The sequence below is a fragment of the Rhyacophila brunnea genome, unplaced genomic scaffold (assembly GCF_057557595.1).
Source record: "Rhyacophila brunnea isolate RB1 unplaced genomic scaffold, BYU_Rbru_1.0 scaffold_35, whole genome shotgun sequence".
In the NCBI taxonomy this organism is placed as follows: Eukaryota; Metazoa; Arthropoda; class Insecta; order Trichoptera; family Rhyacophilidae; genus Rhyacophila; species Rhyacophila brunnea.
In genome coordinates this window covers 1,580,793-1,592,502 of record NW_028233017.1, presented here as the reverse complement: position 1 = coordinate 1,592,502, position 11,710 = coordinate 1,580,793, and positions in this window count along the sequence as shown.

Genomic DNA, 11,710 nt, shown 5'->3' with positions numbered 1-11,710 from the left:
AGACGTTACAGATATATATTTAAGCATCAAAATTTTGCTGAACACAGCTTATATTATTTTTGAAATATCATCGCTCTTCTGATAAAATTTGGAATAAGTTTCTGAAGTAATTTAAAAAACTAAAGTGAAATGCTGCAATCAAACTACAGTAATTCATATAACTATTGTATAGCCCGAAAAATCCATTGGAATTTTATAATTGTGAATTATTGTTTTTTCTTGATGACATGTTTTGGATAAGTTAAACAAAATAACTTAACTTATTTAAATTTGGGATTATATATGTGTCAATCATATTCAATATAAAAAAGAAATCTAGGTGTGCATAATTTTTGTTTTTTTTACTGAGTAAAAATCTGGAATGGCGAATATATTGAGCCCATTTGGACTAAGTTTGTACCCATTTAAATCATTATAAACTAACGCATAAAGACAAAATGCCATGATTAAAAAATTATCATTGTATTATCAGCAATGATCTTTAGATACATTTATTTTAGATGATAAATATCTGCAATATAATATGTCTTTTTTTATTGACATTTTTATTTATTACAAAAAAAATATAGCGTGCTCTTGTGTTTTTTTATGTAAAGAAATATTAATAATGGTAAAACAAGAAACATGAATGCATATAATTAGATAGAAGAAAGCTTTTGATACGATTGATCAAGTAAATTTTTCAAAAGATGCATTAAGGGGTTGTGAAATATTTTGAATGAATTGTTCATATCATAATAGATGAAAATTATAAAAAGAAGAAACTTAACCCAGAAATAAAAAGTGTAAATCATTTTATTAAACTCTTGTATATCTGAAAACAATGTGCTATGAAAATTGTGTGTCTAAAAAAGTACAAATTTCCACTAAAAAAAACAGCAGATTATACAAAATCCGTAATTAAAATAAAAAAGCGCTTACATTATTACGGAAAATAGAAATTTTGTGATTAAAAAACTAGATTTAAATGTTTTAATAGTTTTGAGAATCATAATATGAACTTTTTCAGGTTTAACATAAAGTATCTATTAAGAACAAACATATTTTTTTATCAAAAACTATTTTAAATGTATATAATTAAATCTAGAAAATCGACCTGTAGCCCAAATATGTAAACAGACAATAAAATAATGTAAAAAATTCGCTTAAAAAATGAAAATTTTATCAAATTATTATTTCTAGATAAGTATAGTATGATAACTGTTTAAATAAGAGAAAAAATAATAATCACAAGCAATTATATTTACGCTTTTTAAAAAACTCTGAAAACTATGACTTTAGAAAGGTATTTTAAGAACTGGGTGATTTATCCATTATTGTGGTATATGATTGACTATTTACGATACTATTTCAACTGTGCTGTATTATATTTAGGAATCTAAAACTAGTAAGAACTTGTTGTAAAAAAAAATGATGATTACGTTGTTTTAAATAACATTATATTTAAAATAATAGTAAAGCTATGCTTTAATTCTAATACTAGAGCGTTTCATTACTTTCAAATTGTCTTGAAATTCATAATTAATAGTTTAATAACATACATAAATAGTATCTAACATTATAATGTCAATTCCGTTGAACTATTTTGTGGATTTTTTCGGTTTTTTGTATTGGTTTACAACATAAATCATATGCTTTTTAATCTAGTATTGACCCTTTGTATAAAAAAGTAGATGTTTTTATATATTTAATCTGTATTTTTTAGTTATTTATGGATATTTTTATTTATTTTTAGCTAGGTTTTTTCATATAAAAAGCGATTATATTCATATTTTTAGTTCTCTGTGGGTTATTTATTATTATTATGCAGCATAAAATTATAAAAAAATATTTTAATCAGTAAAATTAGCTGAGAGTGGCCTTCTATATAGTAGTTTTCTGCCATTCTTTGGCATCAACTTCATAGGAAAATATGTAAATCTCGCAAAAAAATTTTTATACATTTATTATCTCGTATTTGAACAATTTATTATTTAAAATACTGAATTTATGGCGAAACTGTGCAATATTTATGCCCAAAAATATATTTTTATTGTTCTTTTTGTTTTCTTTATGATTGCGATAGGTGATTTTTGAATTTACTATACACAAAGTTACTGTATTTTAAATTATATTAGATGTATATACTAATGTTAGTAAGAGTAAAATTATAGTGGCAAAAATTCATGCCTAAAAATCTGTACTTAGCTACACAAAATAATTTTGAAAGGTCATTTATATAAAAAATGTCCATAAAAAACCTATTTTCGTAAATAAATAGTAAGGTAAAGTATTATTAGGCTTCTAAATGTAATGTGTGTCAGTATGGTTTTATATTTCGTATTAATTCAGATCATTTTATACATTTTTACGATTAAAATGGTTGAACTATAGATAATATAGTTTCTATTATTATTGAATGTCAATGATATTTTTAGTTTTTCATATACATTACTTGTGTAATATATATCATAATTGAAATATGCAGTCAATTTCTTTTTTTAAATAAACAGTGATAATTTTTGCTTCTAAATATTATAGAATACATACAATTCTCCTGAACTTAACATGTGCATACTTTTACACTTCAAATTTTGATCAAACAGAATTACATAATGAAATGCCACACGATGTTAAGATTTTGAATATTTTTAGCATGAATTTCAATGCTCTTAAAATTTGTTTTATTATATTACTAGAAAAATAAAAATATAATATTTTTACCACCATCAATAATAATTTAAGGACAAGTTTTTTGCAATGAAAAAAAAAACGCAAAAACTTCAAAATATAATCTATAAAAATTTGTTTGTATTTTTATGAATGTATAAAATATGATCTAGATTAGAACTTTTTTAAAACATATAGATATATGCAAAGATCATTGTGTTTATAAAGGGTCAAGTAATGTATTTATTATAGAAATTACAGATATTAAACGATTCTCCTGAATTTTTAAACTAAATTAAGATGATTTTTATACTATAATGGTTACTTATTCGAGCGAACTCGCAAGATTTCTCTTTTATTTTAAAATGTGGATATTTTTTTTAAGTTACATTAATAGTGTTATAGGAGATAAATATTCATGCCGAGCTTTATTTTTTAGTTAAATCAATTAATTTTTAATCACAAGTTCAAACCAAAAAGTGTATGATGGACCATTATAATATTATTGTGATATTTATAAAACCTAGTTTAACTAAAAATTATTGAATTTGTAAGTCGTAAACCTTCGTTATAGTAACTTGTTTCCATTTCACATTCATATCTTTAGAAACCATAGAATTGGATGAAATATTTATGAAAATCACAAGTATTTATAAAAAAAGTTCGTTCTGTTTTATATATTTTTATCTTATGTTAATCCTCGGATAATTTCTTTTGATTAAATATACATTATATTTCCGCGTAAAATACTGCTTTATAAGCTATGACTTTCCAGATAGACGATTGTGCTAATACATTGAGTTTTAAGGCATACGCATGCGTGTAAATTATTATTGCATAAAAAATAAAATAAAATTTATTATATAACCTGGCGTTTAACAATTATATTGGTTGAAAAATGTGCAAATATTTTTCTTTTACCTTATTTTCGCCATTTCAAGTAAATTCAATCCTAGCCTATATGATATGTTGATGCAGCCCTTTGAATATTCAAAAACTAATTTATTTGATTTTATAATTTAAATATGTTCTTTTTTTGCAAAATAATGTTTATAAATCAATCGAATATCATCATAATACAGCAGCACGTATTACATTTTTTTTCGTGTAAGACAACTCAGATACCTGTTACCCTTATAAATACGCTTTCAATATTATAAAATGATTAGAAGTTATAAGAGCCCTAGAATATCGTCAAAAAAGTACATCGTATTGTATACCAATATCTTCCATATTTCTTTAAGAAACTATAATATCTTTATATTCCATCCTTAAAATTTTATGCAAATAATTTTAAAAATGGGAATTTTTGAATAGGATTTTATAATGCTTGTTTAAATACCTTTTTGCTCCTGTATTTATCAAAAATTTCTTTGGATATTATTATTGCGCTAAATTTGGCATTTGTATTTTTAATATAAGATTATGCATAAGTTTCTCTTGATCAATTAATTCTTGACTTAATTATTTGAGTAATATTTATTCAATGAAAGGTTTTCTTAATTGATTTAATATTTAGCACACATATATGCAGCTAAATAATTTCATCAAAACTATTAGCTTCATAAATTTAAATTTTTTATTCAAGTATTTACTAATTTATCAATTTACAGACAATATAAATTTACGTCATCAATCCTTGACAGCAAATAAACTCATATTTTATAATTTTTAAACCCCAGCTTATTTATACAAAGACATGAGATTTTATAATTTGATATTTTTATGGACGTACTTGAATGCTGATGGAAAAAGTAAATCACAAAAACCTATAGAAGTTTCAATAAGAACCAAAGAATGTAATTTCGAAATAATAGTAGCTGTAAAGGTTCGATATTCTATATATTTGTATCTAGTGGATTTTATTCAAAGAATATACGACTCGAAGTATAACAAAACGCCAGATTCTGAGGGTAAAGAAAATTTTGTTGACCAGATTCATGATATATTTCGTTCCTTAATAAATTCAAAACAACCTTTTTCAGGGGATATTTATGAACATTACAGGGTTCTTTTTATCCAAAAGGATAATTTCGATGTAAGTCTGAGGTTATTATCATGGTTGGCTGAAAGCAAATCCAATCTTATGGATTCTATTGAAAAGTTTAAGATATCAGAGAAAACCATGCCATTGAGAAGAAAAAGCCCTTTTAATACATACTTAGATAATTTAGTTCTTTATATTTCGTATGTACTATGCAAGGAATCTTGCTCTATATTCAAATATTGTAAATGTATATTTTTAGGCTTTTTAGAGCCTCACAATAGCTTTATTATTTCTTGTGATAATGTTTCGAAAATAATTCATTCTAATCGTATATCATCCCAGCCTATTGAAAAAAATGACAACAATGCAAGTCTTAGGGGTCAAAATGTAAGTTATGATCAGATGAAAATTCCAAAATTAAAATTACAGGAATATTTCAGCGGTGAAAATCTTATTAAAATGTTATTTGAAAAATTAGAAGAAATAGATGAAAAATCTGATGAAAAAATCATTGTGAAATTAGAACTTTGCGTGAAATATGTTGTGTATATGTTTCTGCTAACTGAAATTAAAAATAAATTTGGCTTTTTTGAGGATCAAAACAATGAGACCGCCAATTCTGATATGGGAAAAATCATACTTAAAGGACAAGAGGAACTTTTTTACCATTTTCGAACAGAAGCTAATATTAAGAAAATTGCCTCGCGACTTATAAATATAAAGAAAGAACACGGGATTATGGTAAACTTGAAATTTTGCTTTGATGACAATTTTCCGAATATTCATTTGCCCCATCTCCATCAAATCATAGACAATCGATCATCAGGAAAAAATATCGGTTTATTATACGGTTTCCATAACGATTTGGTCATCTACACTATGAATAATATAAAATCAGAATTCGATAAACACCTAAAACTCCATAAAGAAGTATGTCGATGTATATGTACTAAAAAAGAATTGGATTATTTAATTAACACCTGCAAGAATGAAAAGCTAGAGAAACTTAGTGATGATCTAAGAATAAGATTTATTGAAGGAAATTCAGCACCGGGTAACGGCTGTGTAAAGGGGGCCATCGAAAAGACTTATGATAAAAATACAAATCCTCGCGAGTCTCTGCGTGTGCAGTTGGGAAGATGCGTGAAAACCACCTTTCAGTGGATAAAATCTCGAATGGGTCTAATAAGTATTTGAGTAAAGAGGTGGGTAGCATATCAAAAGAACAACAATCAGAAATTAAGATCAATGGGTTTTCTGATTTTTTTCCGCCTGTATTATCTGGTTTGGATCTACAACCTCCTTCATCATCAATAGCTATCAGTGTATATATTGATAAATCAGGAAAATGGAAGAATACAGTTAATAGCTCTTCGATTAGTAAAGGTCGGCTAATTGGAATCTTAAACAATAATTCAAGTGAAATATCAGGCCAACCAAATTTATTATCGGAAGATAATAAGAGCAGAGGTTTAATCTATTCCTCACTTCAAACTGATGTTCAAGCTGACAAAACAAAGAAAAAATCTCGTGAGGCATATATAAAGACAGCAATTACCTTAAAAGAAACTAAAATTGAGACGAAGCAGAAAGCAGACAGCTCTGTGAAAACATCTGAACTGAAATTAAGCGGAACCAGAGAAGTATTATTTGAATCGGGACTAGCATTAGAGGTATCGAAGGATATTTTGGCTAGTTCTGATACCGATTTGGGTTTTTCTTATCAAGATTCAGTTGGTTCCGATTTAATTGTAAAAAGTATGGGAGATGAATTTGAGGATGGTAATAAAGTTCCAGGGAATATTTCTATCAATAAAGGTGAAGTCTCGATGGTGAATGAAAATTTGGAGGCAATTCCTAAAGAAGGCTCACAATTTTCGCAAACTGTTGCTCCCGAAGCTCATTGTAGCTTCATTGGTGCGAAAGATTCTCTAGAGGTACGTGATTGTTTTAAAGAAGATAATTGTGTTGTTAAAGGAGGAGAAATATCATATATGGATCTTGAAATAAGTGATATCTCTTTTGATACAAATTCTGAATGCAAAGAAAGTAATATCACAACTGGGCTTATTTCAACCGAAGATATTTCATGCTGTAGAAATCATAATATCAAAAGTCCTGCTGAACATGATAGGCATACTTTGAAATATGAAGAAAAAAACAGTATTTATCTTAATCCAGTGGCTCAAAGTCAAAATACGAACCCGAAAACTCTTATCGTGCGACCTAATGGAGTTGTTAACATCTATTTTAACGGAGGTAATCTATTTTTTCACAATAGTATAGTGAGCTTTGACGAGGATAATGGTATTATCGTAAGCACGGATGGCTATCAATTTTTTTATGCCACTTATGCTCTTTATATGAATTCCGAAGGGACCTTTCATATTTTTACAGATGGAATCATTCCTCTTGTTACCGATGAAAACTGTATCTTTTTACCACAAGATACTCAATTTTTCGTCCGTCATATATACCCTTAATTAAAAATCAAGCACCAACAAAACAAAGCATTATAAGCATGATATCTTTTAAATTTTTGGCTTGTATATAAAAACACTCTTGAATTAAGTTATAGGATTTATTCGTATTCATTTTTTTCTGCAAAATCAATATTTATAATTGTTTTTACTCCAAAAAAAACGACTAAATGCATGTAAAATATACATTATTTAGTGTGAACTGTTCGATATTAGCCGATAATTTTATGGAATCACACAAGAATAGTTAAAATGCTATAAGTAAATAATAGCAATATGAATTTTTTACCATTATGCTTGTACTCTTTTGACAAGCGGGTTAATTTTTTTTATTTGTGAATATTATCAATAAAAAATTAAAACTTACCGAAATATTACAAACTTAAAAATAGATGATTAGGGGTTTTTTGTTAAATTCAACTCCTAGTGAATATTTATATCACCAAAATCTAATAAATCATGAAAATAAAAACGAAATTTGTAAATTCCTTCTAGGAAAAATTATCATCATAAATTTGTTTAATCTTATTTTGTGTCGATAAAATTCTATTTAATTTAAAAGAAAAAATATAAGACAATTTTAAATGAATCTGAATATATAAATATATTTTCTAATCATAAAGGTAAGGCATAGATGGGATCTTATAATATCCTAAGATATACATGTAGATTTTTCCTGTTGATATAGTTTTGAACAGACTATATTAGATCTGAAAATCAAGCAGAAAAACTTTGACCTGCGCTTTAAAGAAGAACATTGATCGTAAGATTAGCTGTATATATTTCAATGACTTTTTAGAAATAAAATTTAATAATAAGATGTGAATTATCGGCAGAAGGGTGGTTTTTTAGTATATAGATAGCATTTTTTTTATGGTAAAAATACATGCATATTCTGAATGCATAAAATACTTCAAAAATTGTGCATGCAGATCAGATTCGATTGCATTTTATAAAATAAATATCTATTCTGACCTCAAAAGTTATCGAGATAAAGCCTTTTTATTATACTGCATTATTAAAGTACAATTATCTGTAAATATTTTCTTTGAGATAATAATAGAACTAGTGTTATTTTATTGAAGTAATGCGCATCAATATAGATTTTTTTCTTGAACTTGTAATATAAAATCCTTTTTATTTGGATTTTCCATATATTACGTGATTTGTCTTACATCGATACTTAAATAAAATACGAAAAACATATAGGATGAATACGAATGAAAAACTAATAATATATTTGCTTTCAAATATAATAAGTGTTTACGTAATCATTTGATGATTCTTGAATAATTATGCTTTTAAAAACATTTACATATATTATATTCGATTTCTATATGGCATATCTGCTAGTTTATCATACAACTTTGTAAAATTATCACAATATATATATTTTATAGGTTAAAAAAATTTTAATAGATAACTTACTGATCATTATTTATTTAAATAATAAAATATAGATAGCCTTTTGCAAATAATACTATATTTAATCAATTGGGATGAAGTTATCACAAAATCCATAAAAAAATGTTCAAAAGTTAAAACTCCCTGAAGAAGTAGAAGCATACATGCAAGCTCCCACACTCCGCAAGACACTTGAACTCCTCTCATTTGAGAGAAGAAGAGCAGTTGATGAATATAGATCAGGTGAAGATGTCAAAGAATGCATCAAGTAGCTGTGCAATATTCACAATAGGATGACTACATCTAAATAAATAAAAATTAACTTAACCAATAAATAATAGCTTCGTACAAATTATAATTACTTATATATTACTTATGGAAATCTCTTATTTTAATATTGTATTGGATGGCATTATACCCTATTCTGCATGTTGAACATGGAGAATTTAATCTTGATAAAGTTAGGCTTTACATTCTAAATTTTTGAGACCATACTTTCAAATTTTTGATCTTTGCTCTTAAGAAAATATAGTAGCAGGTTATGGCTCCTATAAAAACTATCATTAAAATTCTATACTTTATATATTGAATTTCTATTTTTTTTATTGCATTTATAGATTATTAAAAGTTCAATCATTTAATTAGATTGAGCCTTTTGTCAAGTTTATATTTTATTTATTGCTACTAATAAAATAAGGGTTACAATCAAATTATTTAATTATAGTATACTCTAATAATTTGCCATATAAAAAATTTGCTCACTAAACTACCAATCCATAAAAAAAAAAGATTTTATCGTGTAAAATATGATCAAAAACCCTGTGATACTGAATTATTTTCATAGTTAATATCTGCGCATCGTCATATAATCTACCTTGTTATTATTTAAGACTGTAAGTATAATTTTATGGGTGATTTCTCTAATATAGAAATGTATTCAATTTAAAAATTGGAAAAGCACACACTGCAATTTATAATAAAAAAAGATTAACCGTTTACTAATAGATGCAAAAATTTATGGTTTTGATCATCAAGATATGAACATAAAGGGTTAGGTGATAATATTTATAATGTGGAAATAAAATTAGCCAAAACTTTATCCAGCAAAATACGAAAAAAGGATGCACAGAAATCGAAATTAATATTAATATTTTTATAATTATAAGTTCTTCTGTAAATTACTTGAATATTTAGTTGCATTAAAATATTGTCGTCATTGCTTAATTGAAATCAGTGCAATAAATATAATTTAAATATTGTATAAAAAAACTGAAATTTTTTTTCATTTAATCATTTTAATTTTATTTGTGTAAAATTTATAAACGCATTAAACCCTTGATTTCTCAACATGGAATTATAGATAACTCAAAATTGCAAAAAATCAATAAAAATTAGTCGAAGTTTTAAACGAATCTCGGAATATAGTAAACGATAGTCTGTTTACAACTCTTTTGCTAATTTTTTTCCTATAAAAGAAGATAAAACAGAAGTGTAGATTGGGTGTGCTCGCATGAAACTGAATAACTTAGCTTCGATTTAAAAAAATCACATGAAAACAGATTAATTAACCGGTAAAGAAATATTTACCATTTAAATATACTCTTTAAATATTGTTACGAATACTTTTGAATATTTGTGGCAAATAAAATCAGAATAGCCAATAATGTTGGTTACAATAAAAGGAAGATTTTTCAAAGGTACTTAGCATCATTAAATAAATACAAAGCTATTTATACGCCTTAGAAGTTTTTAAAAAATATTTTCATATAGAAAAAGTTCGAGAGTGATCTACATAAAAAAAACTTATTGCTGAAAAGACATAAAAAAACTTAAAATCTCAAGTATTAAATATTCTTATGCTAAAAAACGAGAATATGCGTTTTTTACGATATCACATTTCTGAACAAATTTATAAATATATCCTGAGAAATGAGTCGTTGTTTTTGATCAAGAATCTATCAGTATTCCTAAGAAGTAATGTTATTTATAGTTTTATAATTACCTTTAAGAGGCTTGTTTGTTCTAATTATTTTTTAAAAAATTATATGAAACATTTCTGCTCATTATAAAAATTTTTACCTAATTTCTAATCATTTTTCGTTTTTTTGACTGTTATATTTATCCTAAGAAACGTAAAATCACACCTATTAGATGAAAAGCTAGTTTCATTTAACAAGTGATTTTCTTATCTTATAATATAAAGACATTGATAAGAATAAGTCCTCGCCATATCATTAATTTGTTGGATTATTTGCCTATGCTATTCATAATTGAGTAAATTGTATGTGAGTGGCACTCGGGTGTGTATTATGTGTGTTATTTCTCTCTATTTATGAATACGCATAGCATTTTCCTTTCCTAAAATCTAGGCTATATTCGTTAGATTTTTGAAAATTTCATATTTATTAGTATGGGAAGATTTAGAACGTTTAACCATAAAAAAATATGATTTTAAGTCGATTATTTGCATCTTCAACTATCATCACAGAAGTTAATAAGATATATGGTCTTTACTGAAGTCGAATTTTCGCAAATATGCATGAATTCTTTAATTTATTATGTATAAATTCTAAAAATGCAGCCGATGACATATCGAATTGACCTAAATTAACGCACATAGCATAGTTTTAGTCACGAAAGTATATATGTAAGAAATTTGTAGCCAAAAGCATACGACTTAGTTGGAATTTATGACTTTTAAAGATCAAATTTTTTCTATACATCATATGAAGTTCTTTAAATCGAAAAAAAATACATTATAATTTCTGCGTCAATTATCCTAAAATACCACTCTAGTATTTCAAAGACATAAGATCCTACTAAATATCGGTTGATTTGTATGGCTTGATGCTGCCCATGGTATTATTGTGAATTTAAAAAAAATATATAATCATAATGGGGCAATATTACTCTCGAAATTGGCCACTTGGGCAGTTATTATGATGAATGCTATAAAAATACATGGTCTAAGACAAATTCATAATTTTTTAAGTTATAAAAACAATTTATGGTTTACTGATGCTTGTTTATCAATATATAAATTCACATAATAAGACATTCACGAAGTAATTGCATTATTTGAAACAACACGAAAGCTAATAGTCTAAGAAAAAAGGATGCCTTTGCATGTTTCTTCTTCGAAAACATACTAAAAAAAACTTTATTGATTTAATAGCTGATATGTAGGAAG